The sequence below is a fragment of the Copadichromis virginalis genome, linkage group LG5 (genome assembly GCF_057382275.1).
Source record: "Copadichromis virginalis isolate Kocher_CV1m ecotype Utaka linkage group LG5, C_Virginalis_male_GT1.1, whole genome shotgun sequence".
Taxonomy (NCBI): Eukaryota; Metazoa; Chordata; class Actinopteri; order Cichliformes; family Cichlidae; genus Copadichromis; species Copadichromis virginalis.
The window spans coordinates 1843119-1862492 of record NC_140622.1 but is presented as its reverse complement, the minus strand read 5'-3'; the positions used below and the strand labels follow the sequence as shown (position 1 = coordinate 1862492).

General features: G+C 46.9%; 1 protein-coding gene across 4 annotated transcripts in view; it reads left to right on the top strand.

Moving 5' to 3' along the window:
• Positions 1–4736: 4736 nt before the first annotated feature.
• nfasca (neurofascin homolog (chicken) a) overlaps positions 4737–19374 on the top strand; it is a 167006-nt gene continuing 152368 nt past the window's right edge. For 3 of the 4 annotated variants that reach the window (XM_085455543.1, XM_085455542.1, XM_085455527.1), the window contains exon 1: positions 4737–4922. The gene's annotated coding sequence lies outside the window, so the exon portion shown is untranslated. Of the gene's footprint in view, positions 4923–9358; positions 9478–19374 lie in introns of all 4 variants that reach the window. The other variant, XM_085455528.1, reaches the window with a different exon arrangement.

Sequence of the window (19374 nt, the reverse complement as noted above, 5' to 3'; positions counted from 1 at the left end):
AATGACATCCAGTTTAAATTCTTTGTTTCTCCAGTTTGGAAACGTCTCTGATTTCATTTGAAGTTGTAAATATTAAATACAGCCTGTGGATCGTCAGGATCCAGGGCCTGGGCTGGCTCTCTGATTAAATACTCCTAAGCTCAGATCTCATGAGCATGGCCCACCATGGGATGTTCAGTTCAGATGGAGGTGAAGTGGGAGTGGTGCCTCTCCCAGCTCTAAGTGCTCAGAATCGTCCACCCTGCTGATCTCTGACAGAAACCGAGCGGAGCAGCCTGGGAGGCTGGCCTCCATCAGCCAGGTTTGTTACAGCAGCTCCCTTCATGACCTGTGACATGAAAGCGTATGAAGGCTGGTGTGCGTAGTGGAGCCCCGCCCTCTGATGTAACTGTGAAGCTGGCTTCAACAAATCCGTTTTAAAAACACGTTCATCTTCTGTCAGTGCAGAACGAGACGTCAGCAGGCTGGGTGGCTGTGGCCAATATTTTTACATTGGTTCATGTTGACAGGAGCAATAAGAGTCACTTTTGTTAGGTTTTGTATTGTTGATTGTCATTTATGCTTAGAAATATTTACTCATATGTGCTTAGAGGTGTATAATCATTTGTAGATTGAAAGAATGTCTCATCCTAGGAGGTCTGTAACAACTCTGTGTAGCATGAAGAGGAGAGTGCGTTCACTCCTCTACAGAGTGTTCTGGCATAGATCACACACCTCCTAGGAGAGGTCGTATCTTCTCTTGCTGATATATGGTTTAGCAAACACACGTATATCTGTTTAAGTATAAGAGCCTTTTGTTCAGATGGACCGCTAGACTCCTGGCACCAGCTTTGGGGAGTCTTCACAGGGTCACATCTGGACCTCACACACACACACACACACACACACAGACACACACACACAGACACACACACACACACAGACACACACAGACACACACACACAGACACACAGACACACACACAGACACACACACACACACACACTCACACACACACACTCACACACACACACACACACACACAGACACACACACACACACACACGGTACTCTTTGTGTGTATGTAGACGTCGTATGTTAATGACCCTATGCATATTCACGTAACCACAATAAAAGAGCAGTGTTACGGGGGAACGGACGAGAGCAACTGGGGTCAAGCGAAGGAACGGCGTCTGTCCGGTCTCTCCCGTGCACGAGAAACATGAAGAACTTTGCCTACTCGTGTCTTGCTTGCTGTGTAATTATATTGTCCTCAACGTTCCAGCGAATAGGTTCAAGCTACAAACCTATCAACTTTTGTTCTGCCACAATGAGTTTATGATGAGCCGAGGACGTACTGTCCACTCTCCAATGCTCAGCTCTGTAAGCACTTTATGAATGAGAACAGTGTGGAGGAGAGCCTGTCCACCAGACTGACAAGCTGTCACAAACTGGTTTCTCTGGTCTGTCAGCTGATGTGTGGCTCATTGTCCTTACTGTCCAGTTTTATTAGCTTTTTGTTTTCTTTTGTTACCTGTAGTTGTAAAAACCTGACATTTCTGCAGTGCAGAGTGAAGAACAGAGGCTTCAAAGTCCAAAGTTTGAGCTTGTTTGTGGTTCGGAATCATAAACGGCTTCAAGCTGACTCAGACACTGAGCCATGGCTCTGTGCCACATGCACACATGTCTGCATCTCTGCCATTCAGACACACTTTATATGCACTTCATGTGATGTCACTGTCAATACTGAACTGCACATCGAGTCTTTTTAAAGGAGGCAGTTTGTGTTGCTGTGATGGACAAGTTTGAAAGTGTTTGTCCTCCACAGTGGAAAATGACTTTACCCAGCTCCCCGTCTCTCTGTGGACCTGGACCACTACACTCCCCGTCTCTCTGTGGACCTGGACCACTACACTCCCCGTCTTCAGAACGTCTGCCCCCCTTTCTTCTTTCACATAATGGTATGATCCCAGTCTGTCTTTGCATGTGATTGGCTGCCTGGTGTGCCCATCGAAACAAAGTCCCGCCCCTGCCTGCATGGATGCTCAGCAGGGGTGAAGGTTCGGCTCACACATACTCACACATACCCCACTGTGTAAGCTGTCCATGGACCAGCTGCCCCCCAGATCTGACTGAAAACCAGCAGTGACGGAGCTTTGTCAGCTCTCAGGTCGCTTTGTATTTATGTAGCACCAAATCACCACAGTCACCTCACTGCACCTTATACTGTAAGGCAGGGCTGCCCAATCCCAGTCCTCGAGAGCTACTATCCTGCAGCTTTTAGATGCATCCCTACTCCAACACAGCTGAATCAAATGGTTTGATTACCTCTTCAGCATGCCATCGTGTTTGGCAAAGGCCTGATAACAAGCCATTCATTTGATTCGGGTGTGTGGGAACAAGGATGCATCTAAAAGCTGCAGGACGGTAGCTCTCGAGGACCGGGATTGGGCACCCCTGCTGTAAGGTAATGACCCTACAATAAGATGAGCAAGCACTTTGGCGACAGTGGGAAGGAAAAACTCCCTTTTAACAGGAAGAAACCTCCAGCAGAACCAGGCTCAGGGAGGAGGCGGGGCCATCTGCTGTGATTGGTTGGGGTGAGAGAAGGAAGACAGGATAAAGACATGCTGTGGAAGAGAGACAGAGGTTAATAACAGATATGATTCAATGCAGAGAGGTCTGTTAATACATAGTGAGTGAAGAAGAAACACCCAGTGCATCATGGGAATCCCCGGCAGCCTACGTCTATTGCAGCATAACTAAGGGAGGATTCAGGGTCACCTGGTCCAGCCCTAACTATATGCTTTAGCAAAAAGGAAAGTTTGAAGCCTAATCTTGAAAGTAGAGATAGTGTCTGTCTCCCGAATCCAAACTGGAAGCTGGTTCCACAGAAGAGGGGCCTGAAAACTGAAGGCTCTGCCTCCCATTCTACTTTTAAATACTCTAGGAACAACAAGTAGGCCTGCAGAGCGAGAGCGAAGTGCTCTAATAGGGTGATATGGTACTACAAGGTCATTAAGATAAGATGGGGCCTGATTATTTAAGACCTTGTATGTGAGGAGCAGGATTTTGCTGACTACAGCCAGAAGGTGGCAGTAATGTGAAGGATGTATGCAAACACAAACACTGCTGTAATAAATGTCGAAACTACTACATTGCAGTATTAAATACTATTAAATATGTGCAATGGGATGTAAAAATATAAACAAGTAAACTGATCACAGCAGAATATGAACTATTGTGTAAAATAAACTGTAAAAAGAGTGAGTCTTTATATTGTTTTAGTGTCCACTGAGGGCTTCAGATTCTGTGTATGACTGTACACAGGACAGTGACGCTGACTTTGAGTCCAGGGTGAGGAGATGCTCTGCATGTATTACAGAACCAGTGGTGCCTGACTGGCTCCACCACGTCTCCATGAGAGCTGGAACTGGTTTATAACTGTGCCCTTGTTTGCAGGTGACGGGTCACGAGTATAGCACAGTATGGTGTTTCCTATAAATCGAGGCACCTTCTGTTCCCATCACTCTGAATTTCTTCTAAGAACGTTCCTCATCGTTAGCGTCACACTGTGTGTCAGACTTCACTGGTATATTTCCCTCTTTGTTTGCTGTTGGCATCGGTCCTGGTTTTGGTTGAACACCCAGAATGCACTGCAGTTCTATGCAGAGCCCATAAAACTGTGTATCCACTTACTTTTTTAGCGTCTACAAATACAACACAACGTGTCAGACTTCCTAAAGAGTTGCAGTGCTGAACCGTGAGTCATGTGTAGAGGCTGAAATAAATGAATGTGATGTACGGGGGCTCTGTGGAGGTCAGCTGGTTCAGTGTCATTGGTTTGGTCCTTGTAACAGCTCCCTGACAGCACCATCACGTATTGCATGGATATTAAGATGCTGCGTTTTATGGGCTGGTATTCCTGCAGCTGCGAGGATCAGTGTCCACCTCAAGGTTCAGTGCTTCTCACTTTCTCTGGCACTGAATAAAATGCTCACGGACTCACGAGTTTAGTTCCACAATGATTGACATACAAAAACAAATATTTCCAGGCACTTAGTGGTCTACACCTGTGCTCTCATGTGAGCAATGCTGCCCAGATTACCTGTGTTAATGTTGTCTTAACATGGACTCACTAAAGCCACGCCCTCACACCTATTCTCAGCTTCAGTGTGAGTCACTCAGTTATGGATGCTGTCACTAGTTAGCTAACATAGACGACAGTGTGTTAGCCACCCGGGCTGCTGCCGCACTGACAGAAGATGAAGGTGTTCAGCTTCACAGTTACATCAGAGAGCCTCACACATCTGCGTCCAGCCCACTAAAGAGCTGCTGATTCTTACAGGTCTACTGTATCCCATTTGACCTTTGACCTCTCCTTCAAGCTCAGCAGATTGATTTGAAGGCCAAAATGACAGCACTGCCATACAGCGTTACTTCAAGCCGTGCTGCTTGCTGCTGCGGTGTGTAGAGATGTATGGGGGTTGTATCTGACGTTTCTTATCATTCTGTATGTCCATTATAGCAAAAGCTTCTAAAATGTAAATGTTTTCCTTTGACTGCCCTACAAACTGTCAAAGTAGAATAAAGCCAGCACATGCACGCGCCTAGTTTTTGCTTGAACCCTGTCACAAAAATCAAACCTCTCTCATCTTTTGCACTTTGAATTCTCCCTCTTTTCTTTGTCCTCCAGCTCCACCACCTGCCCATCAGCTCCATGTGCACACATCTGCACACCCGGATGCTCGCTAGCAGACCCGAGAGAGCGCAGACAAGGAGGGAGGAGGTGCGGAGACCACAACGGAGAGGGAGCGAGCCGGAGGAGAGCCCTGCACTGCATTAACGAGAAAGAGCACAGAGGAGGAGGTGGATAGTTTTCTGATGCCGAGCTGACGGTGCCCGGTGGTGAAGCGGAAAGTGGAGCGGCTGACAATCGCAGGTAAGCGGACCGTTTGTACTTTCCACCGTGATGGAGGCTCTATGATGGGCATAGTCGTGGCTCCCATAGCGCTGACGCATCGGGTGGTGTCCTGGTTCCGGCCGCACTGGATCCCGAGGAGAACCGATGATGTGAAAAATGCTGCAGCCTGAGCCACGTCCCAGGGGCTCGGAGCGCAGTTTACACGTAATTTGCATCGTTTACCGGCCACTCGGTGCGCCAGATACCCCCCCCCCCCTCCCCCACCGCGCTTCTCTCTGCGCATTTTCTGGATGATGCTGCGGTTTTGTGGGATTTCTGCTGCTCTGCGCAAATTGCAAATAAAGATAGTCTGCGGAGCTGAGCGTCCCAGCCTGGCTGTGTGCATCTGCAGAGGCCTTTGTGTGATGTGGGAGAGGAGGTGTCATTGCAGAGGACGACCGAACGAGGACATTTAAAGGGCTTCAACTTAGGCCCCGGGTCTGCAGCCTGTGCGCACAGCGAGGCAGGTATGGCCGTGAGCGCCGGAACTGCATCACATCGGAAAGCCGATTTAGAGGAGTTTGTGTGGTGTTCGCCAACAGCAGCTATCAAACAGCACTTTGTCATGTTCGTCCACTCAGAAGAAACTTAGCTGTGTGTTATAGAGCTTTGGTAAGCCTGTCCCAGCTGTGTGAGGAGTCATCAGCGGTGCTGACCAGTGTCTGTGTCCTAACAGTGTTAACAGAGCACGCACTGCCTCAGGCTGGCAGCTAACAGTGTGTCAATGATCACGATTGATTATTATGTCTCATATGACGTAACTAGCTGTGGTGGATGCTGATCAGCCCAGTGCTTTGTGTATAAACCTTCTGTATTGAGGTTACAGCACTGAGGACATGCAGCAGCAGGTTCATGTGGACGCTAAAGAACAACAGTGATTGGACAGCTTTGTTCTTCTCTAATGTGTGATCTTTGGAGCCTTGTTCTACGTTTCTGTGACCTGCATACATGCAGCATGTCTTCCTGTTGTGTGCCTGTCATATTCCTGCTGTTCCTATACTGGATAGCGGCTGTGATCTGTGTGTTTTGCAGCCACAGAGTAGCTGTATGGATGTATTGACTTGTAATGAGAGCCTAATGCACCTACCCTGTGTTTGTGTAGTTTCCAGCCCAGTAATAAATGATGTATAAGTCCTCTAATACATTCAAAAGAGTCAGAGTTAATCTGCTTGTAGTTCCTTTTTCCCACTAGAGGGCATCTGAGGCACAGACTGTCCCATGGTCAACGCATAAGCACATAATCAGGTTTCAGGATTAACATTAATGAGCTTTAACAACAGCAAACCTTTGTCTTTATGAAAGCTTCACATTTTAAGGACAAGAACCAAATTCTGCTGAGTTTCCACACCTCATGTAGCCACAGGGGGCCACAGCCAGTGGACCCGGCACTCCCAGGTCACATAGATGAAGAAGGCCACCTGACCGAACACCTCTGTCGAATCAAACATCATAAAGAATAAGATGTACATGAGCCCAGGCGCCTACGGTGCGCTTCACTGCTGTCAGGCAAAGATAGAGGAGAGCAGGGAGCATGTGAGCATGCAGGGCAGGAGTGTGCAGCTGACAGTACTGATTGTAATAATTATAGTGTTCAGATCAGTGTGTGTTCACTTACATGAGCCTGTATAGATGTTACATTCTCTGTACTGCTGTCAGCACACACAGAGCTTTCACAGGAAGTGAGGCGCCTGTGCTTGTAGAAGTCATTTCAGAGTTGATGTGAGCTGTCGACACTGAAGTTTGATCTAATAATTGTCTCTGGAGTCGACAGCTTCACACAGCAGAGGAAAGGCTGATAAAATAAGATCAGAGAGATTCAAACGCCATGTCCTCTCAGCTCACAGGCTTTGATCTGACCTCAGGCTGGCCCAGCTTCAGTCCTCATTATTGCCCCAGCACAGAGTTCCCCTCTGTCCACACTGTGCTGCACACGGGGGCTCTGGATCGACGTCTACCACAGCATGTCGGGGCGGTCAGCTTCGTTTGGTGCTTTCCTGCTGGGTGGGGTTCTGCACACTCAGGACACAGACGTGTTCCTTTACTGAGTGAATCGATGCGCTGCTATCAGTAGGCTGACGAACTTTCTCACGAACACTACAATCACATACAAGACCCTCTAACCGCCTGAGAGCACACCCTTGGGTTAAAGAGATGCTTCACTGTGGTTTGCCATGTCCAAACACACTCAGCTGCTCTGTCTGTCTAAGAGCTCGGCTGCAGAGTCCCAAACACGCCCACAGCTCACACTTTAACTCTTTAACGTGTTCTTTTCTGAAAACATGTTTGCTTTTGTACTTAGGATGGGGGAACGTCAGGAACAATGCCCATCTGGCCAGCTGCTCAATGTATATTTGATCATTGAAGTTGCTTCCTGACATTGGCCAACGATCCCAGGCCTATAATGGCTCTGACCAGTTCACCCAGCACAGCTTCACACTGTAGTAGCCCTAAAAATGAAATAAAACTAGAAAAAGTTGCATTTCCTGCGAAAATGCCGTGTGAATGCCGTGCAGTGGAATCTGAAGGAGAACTGCCTGCTGAAAACACTCAACTCTTGGCTGAAAACTGTTGTATTCGAAAGGGTACACTAAGCAGCGTTAAGGAAGCAGATTACATGTATTAAATTCGGTTGACAAGTTGCCCTGGCAACACACGCAAGCAGGGAAGATGTCCAGCAATTGTCACATGTAGGATTCGAACCTTTTGCCACCGAATCTCACGGCGGCTGCTCATCCCACTGAGCCAAACCAGTTCTGATCTCAAACAAAGATATGATGAGAGAAAAATGTGCACTGTGCAGAAGAAACTCAATTGTGCTAAAAAGAGGTGAAAAAGCTGAAAATTGTGTTGAAAAGAGTGAAAACAGTTGAACTGTTTACACTCTGGAAATGTTGCCATAAGCGGGATTCGAACCGGCCCTCATCTCACTGAGCTAAAACACGGCTCAGCCCAGCAAGCAAAACTGGTAATGTGGTCCCTGTCAGCAAAATGGGCCAAAAATGGCATAAAAAGCTTAGTATCTCAAAAAGTATAAAAGTTATGAGCACCAAAAGATATAGTAGGCATCAGCAGAAGGAGCAGAACAGTTTAAAGTTTGAATGGTGAAAATCGGATGAAAACTGAGGGAGGAGTTAACCAGCAAAGGTCGGAGCAGCTAGAATAATAAGGTAGAAGAAAGAATAAAGATTCATTCACACAATAACATGAAACAGAATGACCGGTTTCATTCACTTCAGTTGACTGTGTATACCAACAGCTCACTATAACAGCTGACTTACAGCACTTCATAGGGTGAAGACCCTACAGCAGGGGTGTCCAACCCCAGGCCTGGAGGGCCGGTGTCCTGCAGGTTTTAGATGTGTCCCTGATCCAACACAGCTGATCTAAATGACCTCCTCAACATGTCCTGAAGTTCTCCAGAGGCCTGGTGATGAACTAATCATGTGATTCAGGTGTGCTGACCCAGGGTGAGATCTAAAACCTGCAGGACTGGCTCATAGCTGGTTGGACACCCCTGCCCCACAACATTAAAACTCCATCAGTCACTAATGATGCAGCAGTGATATAACAACACAAAGAGCAGCCTGATAATAATGATTTACAGTAACCCAGTCGAGTAATGAACGGACTCGCTTTTCAGCATAAATATTGCACATGTGCTTAATGTGCACGTTGAAGGAAGTATGCTGGTGTTACTGGAAGACAAGGTCTTAGATGCTCTGTGTTTAATCAGTCGTAAGAACTGAAGTTCTTCTCCTGTTTGTGACACTCTGGTTATCAGCATGACAGCGTTTCATACTCTGAACACAGACAAAGGGGTAATAATATATATGATCCTGTAGGAGAAACCTGGCTGTGGTTACGTGATGCTGCAGTTCATGTGTTTAGTCAGCAGATGGCAGTGATATACAGTAAATGTGTCCTTATGATCGTACAGATACATAGATGTATTATAGAAGCTGTTTCACTGTAACAGATCAGATGTAGTGGCAGGAAACGAACCGATCCTTTTGTGAGCTTTAGTGATAAAAGCCGAGGTAACTCTAGAACATGTAGCAGCAGACTGTGTGGCTGTGGTCTGCTCTGTTGGCTGCACTCCAGTATAAAGGGAGCAGCCAGTGCAGATTGGGCGCAGCCAGGCCAAGTGGATTGTGGGTAAGATGGTGCCCAGTGATTAAGGAAGCCCGCTGGCATCAGTATGATCACCTGGCACGGGGTATCTGTTGTTCAGGTGTAGACATGCTCACCTGGCATGGGATTTAGTATGAATGCTGACTGTAATATTTGAGCTGGCATATAATGCTTTCTGGACTCCAAGCCACTGCCACACATAATGCAGTTATGTCTTGATGCATGCTCAATCATCCAGGTAAGTCAATCCCAAAAGTTCATTCTGTTCATCTGGATGTTTTCAGCAAGAGAAACATTTCTTGACCACTGATCAATGACCATGAGTACCATTCAACAACCGGCTGTGAGGTCAGGAGGAGCGCTGGTTTGAGGGCGGAGTCAAGGAGGCCATTCACGTGAAAAGGTAAAGACCATCTCTGAATCGAGGAGGGGCCTAAGGGTACATCTGTCACCATCTTACATGCTGTGATTGCAGCCATTCCCCAACTCTCTGTGAATGGGACTCATGGTTACTGATCAGTGGTTGTTGGTGATCAATAGTCATGAGAATTTGCATAATAATGATGAAGGAACTGACCTCACAGCCCATTGTTCCCTCAGTGGGCTGGTTTCAGTCATTATGCACATGTCCTGTTTGTAAGATTGAAACCTGCTGAGACTGAAGACGTCAGCTGATGATGACGAAATGTTTCTCCCACTGAAAACGTCCAGATGATCAGAACCAGCGTTTGGAGATAGTGCAGTTCTATAGTGAGACATTAGTGCATACTTTGATTCCTTTCTTTTGTCCTATGCTTACAAATTGACGTCTCCTCTGTGCCTGTTGATCCAAGCGTTGATGCTTCAGTCAGGCCTGCTGAGAAAGTGAAACTGGAGCTACCAGCTAATGTAAGCAACAATGCAACCTTGGTTAGCTCCATCACAATGAGAGAGCACGCTTATCCCTGTGTGTCATTGCAACAGCACCAGAACTGGATTATAGAGCAGAGAAGAAGGTGGACTGGTTTCTGTTGTTTAATAATAATAATAATAATAATAATAATAATAAACTTTATTTATAAAGCACACTTAAAAACCAAGGGTATGCCAAAGTGCTTAACAAGTAACATAGAGAATAGAAGGAGGATAATAGAAATAGGACCAAAGCAAGTACTAAGTATGCAAGCAGGTAGCTGTCACTGATACACAGGAAAGCAACAGGTACAGAGCAAACAAGAATTTAAATGAGCATAAAAGTGCGTGATATAAAATCATAAAAGAAATATTAACTAGAGGGAAAGGCAAGATTGAATAAGTGGGTTTTTAGTCGTGATTTAAACAGTGCAATGGCATCAGATGCGCGGAGGTCGAGAGGAAGGTTATTCCACAGTACCGGGGCAGCCAGAGCAAACGCACGGTCACCCCGGGACTTCAGCCGAGATCTGGGTTGGGTCAGAAGTAGTTGAGTGGCAGATCTGAGTGTTCTAGCAGGAGTATGTGGTTTGAGAAGTTCACTAAGATAACTTGGCGCTAATTTATTAATAGTTTTGAATGTAAGGAGTAATATTTTAAATTGAATACGGTGCTTTATGGGCAGCCAATGCAAGCTAGCTAGGACAGGAGTAATATGGCAAAATGTCCTGGTACCAGTCAAGAGGCGGGCTGCTGCATTTTGGACTGTTTGCAGTTTAAGAAGAAGAGAAGAGGGAAGACCGTAGTACAAGGAGTTACAATAATCCAACCTGGAGGTCACAAAAGCGTGAATAAGCTTCTCCAGGTCCTCGTGTGGAACATAATGCCTAGCCTTAGAGATAAGGCGCAGTTGGTGGAAGCTAGATCTCACTACAGCAGACACTTGCTTATCGAGTTTGAGCGAGCTATCCAGCAGTGCACCCAAGTTACTGACATAGTCACAGGAAGAGCTAGCAAAGGAACCCAGGGCAGCACAGAGTTGGGCACGAGGGATTTTACTGTTGAACACCACAATCTCAGTCTTCTTATCGTTTAAAACGAGGGAATTACTCAGGAACCATTCTTTGACCTCCCGCATGCATTCTTGAAAGTAGTGCAGGGACACAGCAAGGTCGTCAGCAAGTTCAAAATAGATCTGTATGTCATCGGCATAACAGTGGAAGGCGATGTTGTATTTTTCAAAGATTGTGCCTAGAGGGAGCAAATACAACGAGAAGAGAATAGGGCCTAAAACTGATCCTTGAGGCACACCACAACAGACCGGAGCGGAGGAAGAGGAGAAGGTGCCTAAGTGAACTGATAAGGATCGATCAGCGAGGTATGATTTGAACCAGTCGAGGGGAGTGCCTCTAATACCCACAGTGTGCTCAAGCCTTAGTAATAAAATGTTATGGTCTACCATATCAAAGGCCGCAGAGAGGTCCAGTAAAACGAGGACCATAGAGCGTCCAGTATCAGTGATTACAAGAATATCATTAAGAACTCTAACCAACGCTGCTTCAGTGCTATGCAACGGCTTAAAGGCTGATCGAAATTTCTCAGCAATATTGTTCGTGTGCAAGTACGCCTGGAGCTGAGAACTAGTCTCTCCAGGATCTTGGACAAGAGCGAGAGCTTAGAGATCGGTCTGTAGTTTGAAAGGTCATAACAGTCAGTTTCTTTTTTCAAGAATCGGGGGGACTACAGCATGCTTAAAGGCCGAAGGAACTGGAAATGGGCAATAGATGGCTGCAAGGAAAATATGTCTTACTGGAACCTCTGAGCACTTTGCTGTGCTGTAGTTTCATGTCAACAAACACCCGTGACAAGCTAATACTACACAAATACCTGTAAAGCAGATGCGAACTGTCCCAATGACAGCAGACAGAACCTGCCAATGTAAGAAGTGTCTCTCTGAAACATCAGGAAGAAGATGTCAGCCCTGATAGTTCAATGTATATATATGATGTTTGTAATGTAACGGTGGGTGTGACCCTTATTAAAGCACAGGACACAGCCTGTGGAGAACACAGGTGATAACAACCATCGACACTAAAACACCATACAACAGAACAACTCTACTGAAATACATTTACACAAAACTCTGAACAATAGATTGATAGTAGTGAAAAATAAAGAATGTGCTGCATGGGTCAGAGGTTTAATGAGCGGGTGTGAAATGTTAAATTAATATTCCCTGCAGTAGATTTTGTTGCCTCCAGAAGATAACTGTCAGTTATTAAATACACAGGAAGTATTGTTTAAACTCGCTCTGAAACTGTGAGATTATGGGAGGAGTTACAGTTAAAGTTCATGTGATGAAGGTGAAGGAACAGCGCGACTCCTTCATCACCTCCTGTAGAACTTGGAGCTCAGAATGATGGCTGACACAGACTGTAACAATAAGTACACCCACATGTCAAATGTAATCAAATGTTAATCCTTTGGAGACATGAACACGTTTCTGGATATTCGACCACTCTCCGTGGCAGAATGCGTTTAAACTGGTTGGTTTCCTGGCATTTAAGTGTAGTCTGCACATGTCCAGTGAGGCTGGGGCTTTGGGGAGGCCACGGTCTGTTAGCCTGCTCTGTGCGTTCTGACCACACAGCCCTCACACACAGGTGGCTTTGATAGCTTTGATAGCTGAGTGCAGTGATCCCTTCAAGTTCACCTCGTTCACTTTGTCTGTTACCAACAACGGTTTGATCTGAAACATTTGTAACAGATATGAAGAAAGGAAAAAACAAACTGTGTGTGTGTGTGTCTGTGTGTTTGTGTCTGTGTGTGTGTGTGTGTGTGTGTGTGTGTGTGTGTGTGTGTGTGTGTCTGTGTGTCTGTGTGTGTGTGTGTGTGTCTGTGTGTCTGTGTGTGTGTGTGTGTGTGTGTGTGTGTGTGTGTGTGTGTCTGTGTGTGTGTGTCTGTGTGTGTGTGTGTGTGTCTGTGTGTCTGTGTGTGTGTGTGTGTGTGTCTGTGTCTGTGTCTGTGTGTGTGTGTGTGTGTGTGTGTCTGTGTGTGTGTGTGTGTGTCTGTGTCTGTGTCTGTGTGTGTGTGTGTGTGTCTGTGTCTGTGTGTGTGTGTCTGTGTGTGTGTGTGTGTGTGTGTGTGTGTGTGTGTGTGTGTGTGTGTCTGTGTGTGTGTGTGTGTCTGTGTGTCTGTGTGTGTGTGTGTGTGTGTGTGTCTGTGTCTGTGTCTGTGTGTGTCTGTGTGTGTGTGTGTCTGTGTGTGTGTGTGTGTGTGTGTGTCTGTGTCTGTGTGTGTGTGTGTCTGTGTGTGTGTCTGTGTGTCTGTGTGTGTGTGTCTGTGTGTGTGTGTGTATCTGTGTGTCTGTGTGTGTGTGTCTGTGTGTGTGTGTGTGTCTGTGTCTGTGTGTGTGTGTGTGTGTCTGTGTGTCTGTGTGTGTGTGTGTGTGTGTGTCTGTGTGTGTGTGTGTGTGTCTGTGTCTGTGTCTGTGTGTGTGTGTGTGTCTGTGTCTGTGTCTGTGTGTGTGTGTGTGTGTGTGTGTGTGTCTGTGTGTTTGTGTCTGTGTGTGTGTCTGTGTGTGTGTGTGTGTGTGTGTGTGTGTGTGTGTGTGTGTGTGTGTGTGTCTGTCTGTGTGTCTGTGTGTGTGTGTGTCTGTGTGTGTGTGTTTGTGTCTGTGTGTGTGTCTGTGTGTCTGTGTGTGTGTGTGTGTGTGTCTGTGTGTGTGTGTGTGTTGTTTCCTTGTATTGTCTCTCACTCTGGTCTCTCTGACTGTCACTTTGCTTCAGGCTCTATTTACAGAAGCTGCTGTTTTCCCAGAGGGCAGGAAAGGAGGAGAGACATGATGGTCGTGTCCAAATTCGTGGGCTGCATCCTCCTGAGGACCCGGCCTTCGCGGTCTACGTGGGCCGGGTCCTCAGAGGGTCAGGTAGGTCGGAAGTAAACGGCCGTGAAATTGGACGGTCTAGCCTTCAGATTAGCGTCGCCGCTGTCTCGGAGGAGTTTATTAAACTCGCCGTCTGCTCCTTGCTGTCTAAAATATAACAGGACACTGGAGTAAACTCTCGACTGTCTCACACGTCTGTTTAATCAGTTTTCTGTTTGACGTTTAGTCAGCTGTGTGAAAACCAAGGAGGAACCCACCCGGGGGATTAATAAAGTTTTATTTTATCTAATCTAATAACTTTAATCTCAGCCAAACCGATTTACTCACGAACAAACAAAACACTGAAAAAAGCCCAACAATAACATTTTTAGGTTGTCTAAGTGACTTATATATCACGTTTAACCCGAGCAGCGAAAGTCTGCGGTGATCTGAAAATGATGTGCCGGGAGTTGTGCCGTTCTCGGCCGCATCAGTGACCCTCGAGCTCCCGGCTAGCTGTCGAGCTGGTCGGTAGCAGACGCCTCTGAAAACGTCGAAGCACTTTTGCAAATATGCGATATCTTGATAAACCGAGCAGATATTTGATGTTTACACAGCTACTTTCTCGCCTGAAAATATGTTAAACGTTTATTTTGTGACCCAGAAAGATTAGTAAGAGTAATTTTAAAACTTAGTAGCGGCCGCCATTGCTGGAAACTGGAGTTTGGCTGGGCCACGCTATGAATTCTGGGATATGGTAGGCCACGAAGGACACACCCGACCCATCCTTCAAAGGGAAAAGGAGGACGCATTTGTCGGCTGCATTCAGAGGAGTCTACGAATTTGCACAGCTTTCGGCGCGTCGCCTGGGCCTCCACTGTGACCACTGACTGGATGAAGAGAAAACAGGAACAGGGAGGAGAGTGCCTGACATGTTTCCACTGCTCATGCTGGTGGATGCTGCTTAAAACTTATGCTGCATTGAAGAGAATTGAGAGATTGTGCTTATAGTCTAAAACCAGTGGTTTGACCTACACATGGCATGTTTGATGTGGTTGCACACATCAGCCACAAACACAAAACTGGATCCACAAACAGGCAGCAGCTGTAGGAAAGCTGAGTAGAGGAAATGCAGCTCTCTGTGAGTTCTGACTGCAAAAGCATTCAGTCTGTATTTACATCATGCTTTGACTTGAAATCCTGTGTGGTCGGGTACAGAGGCTAATGGTGCAAATGTTGTGATTGTTTAACTGTGGACGCAGCTCAATTACAGGGTGATCATGAGGAGTGCGCACAGCCTGGAGTTAGCGCAGGGGGAGACAAAGATGGCAGCTGTAGGGAAACACTGTCTCTATCACCTCAGATGAATCAGGCTGTAGCCTCTGTAGCATTGCCATGCAGCATTACAACATGACAGCATGCACTGGCATCAAGGCCAAATGTGACACATGGCCTCTTCAACTGTGACAAGAACTGCACTTTCCTGTGATGCATATCCAGATAACTTAACCTCTGCATAAGTTTGAGCTCTTTGTCTGCATGTGGTGGACAGGTGTGTGTGGAGTGATGAGAGAGGACGTGTCCATATGTCGGCTAGTCAGAGGTCTGGAGCTGCCCTCTAGATCGTGGCACTTGTTATTTCTGGATGATTTTAGTACCCTGGACAGCTCCAAGGAAACATTATTGTATTATGCTAGGATAGCCTGTAAGATACAGGAGGAACAATGCGGTTTTCGTCCTGGTCGCGGAACACTGGACCAGCTCTTTATCCTCTCCAGGATACTTGAGGGTGCATGGGAGTTTGCCCAACCAGTCTACATGTGTTTTGTGGACTTGGAGAAGGCATTCGACCGTGTCCCTCGGGGTGTCCTGTGGGAGGTGTTGCGGGAGTATGGGGTGTCTGGCCCATTGCTACGGGCCATTCGATCCCTATACAACCGTTGCAAGAGCTTGGTTCGCATTGCCGGCAATAAGTCGGACTCGTTCCCAGTGGGTGATGGGCTCCGCCAGGGCTGCCCTTTGTCTCCGGTTCTGTTCATAATTTTTATGGACAGGATTTCTAGGCGCAGCCAAGTGGCGGAGGGCTTTCGCTTTGGTGGCCTCAGAATCTCATCTCTGATTTTTGCAGATGATGTGGTTCTGTTGGCTTCATCGGGTGAGGGCCTCCAGCTCGCACTGGAGCGGTTCGCAGCCGAGTGTGAAGCAGCGGGAATGAGGATCAGCACCTCCAAATCTGAGGCCATGGTTCTCAGCCGGAAAAGGGTGGAGTGCCCACTCCGGGTCGGGGATGAGTTCCTGCCCCAAGTGGAGGAGTTCAAGTATCTCGGGGTCTTGTTCGCGAGTGATGGGAGAAGGGAGCCGGAGATCGACAGACGGATTGGGGCTGCAGCTGCAGTAATGCGGACGCTGCACCGGTCCGTCGTGGTGAAGAGGGAGCTGAGTGTAAAAGCGAAGCTCTCAATTTACCGGTCGATCTACGTCCCTACCCTCACCTATGGCCACGAGCTGTGGGTAGTGACCGAAAGAACGAGATCGCGGATACAAGCGGCAGAAATGAGCTTCCTCCGAAGGGTGGCTGGCCTCTCCCTTAGAGATAGGGTGAGAAGTTCGGCCATCCGGGAGGGGCTCAGAGTAGAGCAGCTGCTGCTCCACATCGAAAGGAGCCAGCTGAGGTGGTTCGGGCATCTGACCAGGATGCCTCCTGGGCGCCTCCTGGGTGAGGTGTTCCAGGCATGTCCCACCGGGAGGAGGCCCCGGGGCAGACCCAGGACACGCTGGAGAGATTATATCTCTCGGCTGGCCTGGGAACGCCTTGGTGTTCCCCGGATAAGCTGGAGGAGGTGGCGGGGGAGAGGGAGGTCTGGGCTTCTCTGCTTAGGCTGCTGCCCCCGCATCCATCCATCTTCATCCCGGATAAAGCGGATGAAGATGGATGGATGGATAGCCTGTAAGAGCTGTTTGCACTGTAAAGAACAATACTTTTCACCTTTACTGTTTAACAAACAGTTAAAACGTGAATGTCCACAACTTAATGGCAGGAAATGTTATTAAAGCAGTTTAACAGGAGCAGAATCAAACAGTAAAACTCACAAATCAGATCACCTGAACTCTACTTATCTAACTAAGCTACTGTGAGCTAATGCTGAGTGTGTTCTCTTTGGTGAGGACAGGTTGGAGGGAGGATGAGCACAGTCAAGCCTGAACAGGTTGGACTCTGTTCCCTCTACTGCCTCTGCTGGGATTCTGCACTGTGAACATCTCGCCTCACATCACCACACGCACCCTCTATCCGTCCTCTCTACTGGACGTCACATTGTCACATTTTGGCCGTCCAATCAAGTTGTTGACATTCAATCATCTGATGTCCACCCACACTTTTCTTTCTCTCTGTCTGACTTACAAAATAGTTTCATGTTTCATTCAGTTTATGTAATTCTGCTTTAATTAGATTAGCCTTTAGCACATTCTCACATGATGTGCATTGTAACATATCTTTTAAACAAAGGTTCTTTGGAGCGTCTGCAGATCGTTCAGAATGCTGCAGCAAGACTTTTGACGAAAGCTTCTAAATATTCACATATAACACAGTTTTTGTGTTGGATGTAAAAAGCAGGCTAGAATCATGTGGCGGTCAACGACGGTCCAGGCGTGGGATTTCTCTCGTGGAAATATGCACATTATTTTTTTCCTTTCTATTGGTAGGTGGCACAGTGCACTTGTGGCAAGTAAGCAAGCTAGAAGACTGGCAGTCTGGCTGGGTATCCAGTTACGGAAGCAACACATTAGCAAGAGAATTCTGAGTAAAACCAAAGTTACTTTCCCTAGTAACTAGTTACTCTGAAAGTAACGAGTAACTTGAAGTAACTGAGTTACTTTTGATAGAAGTAACTAGTAATGCAACTCATAACTTTTGCACTGTCCACTTCCTGCTGTGACAAAACAAATTTCCCACGTGTGGGACTAATAAAGGTTATCTTATCTTATCTTATCTTAACTAAGTTACTAATTTAAAGTAACTTACCCAACACTGTTAATAAGTTAGCTTTGCACAAAAATACCTAGCAGTGGGCACCGTTTTGGCTAGCAGTGGGCGCCGTTTTGGCTAGCAGTGGGTGCCGTTTTGGCTAGCAGTGGGCGCCGTTTTGGCTAGCAGTGGGCGACCATAAGCTGTAGTCGAACCCGAACTTTTACTGAGTATGTTTAACACTAGAGTCTGTACGTCTGTGTGGCGGAGGTGTGGTCCCGGGCACGGCTGCAGGGGAGGAGTGGTGCAGTGAACTCAACGGGGCGGTGCTGGAGACGCAGGTGAGAACAGCTGATGGCGTTTGGACTGATGATGGTTTCCTTCCCTTTTGTAGTGAGACGGGAGAGGAGCGGAGGGGAGGCTGGAAATCAGCTGAGACCGGAGCTGTCAGACTGTGGTCGGTCATAACATATGTAAACTATAAATAAACGTGGCATCTGGCGACAAACAACTGTGCGTGTGTGTACGTGTGTGAAGTGCGTTTCACAATCTGCCTAAGACGACTGCATAGAAACAGTTCTTTGTATGTAAAGTAGGATTGTGATATTTTCTTTACTCTGAAATGGGGTTAGCTTTAACATGCTAAGTGTGTCCAGTGTTGGTTGTTGAACTGACTTATTGTTCGGTTTGCTGTGCTATGCTAACACTATATGATGGTGGTGACAATACGTCTCATTTGTGTTGTATTTACAGAGTATTGTACTGTCATCCAGCACTCCCTGTGGCTCGAATGAGTCATCGCTTTTGTTCCATCTTTGTTGATTTTATCTACTCCTGCTGACCTGCGTGAGTGTGTGCGTTTGTGTGCGAGACTGTGTGTGTTTTTCTGAACACAGAATGGACAGCTCTCATCAACATTCAGATATCAAACAGAAATAAAGGCATTAACAGCGACTGTGCTATGTAAAGGTCACCACTGTAGATCTCCACGCAGGCTTAGCATGTAACCACTCAGGAGGTAGAGCAGATCACCTACTGATCGGAAGGTTGGTGGTTCGATCCCTGCATGTCAAGTGTCCTTGGGCAAGATACTAACCGATGGAGTATGAATGTGTGTGAATGTAGTCAGAAAGCACTAAGTACAGAGAAAGTGGTTGTGAGAATGGGCTGAATGTGGCATGTTGTATAGAGCGCTTTGAGTACTCTGGGAGAGTAGAGTAGCGCTCGTGGCTCAAGAGTTGGGTGTTTGTCTTGTAATTGGAAGGTTGCCGGTTCGATCCCCGGCTTGGACAGTTTCAGTCGTTGTGTCCTTGGGCAAGGCACTGGTGATGGCCAGAGGGGCCGATGGTGCGATATGGCAGCCTCGTCTCTGTCAGTCTGCCCCAGGGCAGCTGTGGCTACAACTGTAGCTGCCTCCACCAGTGTGTGAATGAATAGTGGAATTGTAAAGCGCTATATAAATGCAATCCATTATTATTATGAGAATCAGTCCATTTAGCATCAGCTCCAGATGTTTTTTTCCACAACACACCGTTTAGTTCATCTTTGTTTAAAACGCTTAATAAGACCGTCTACATCTT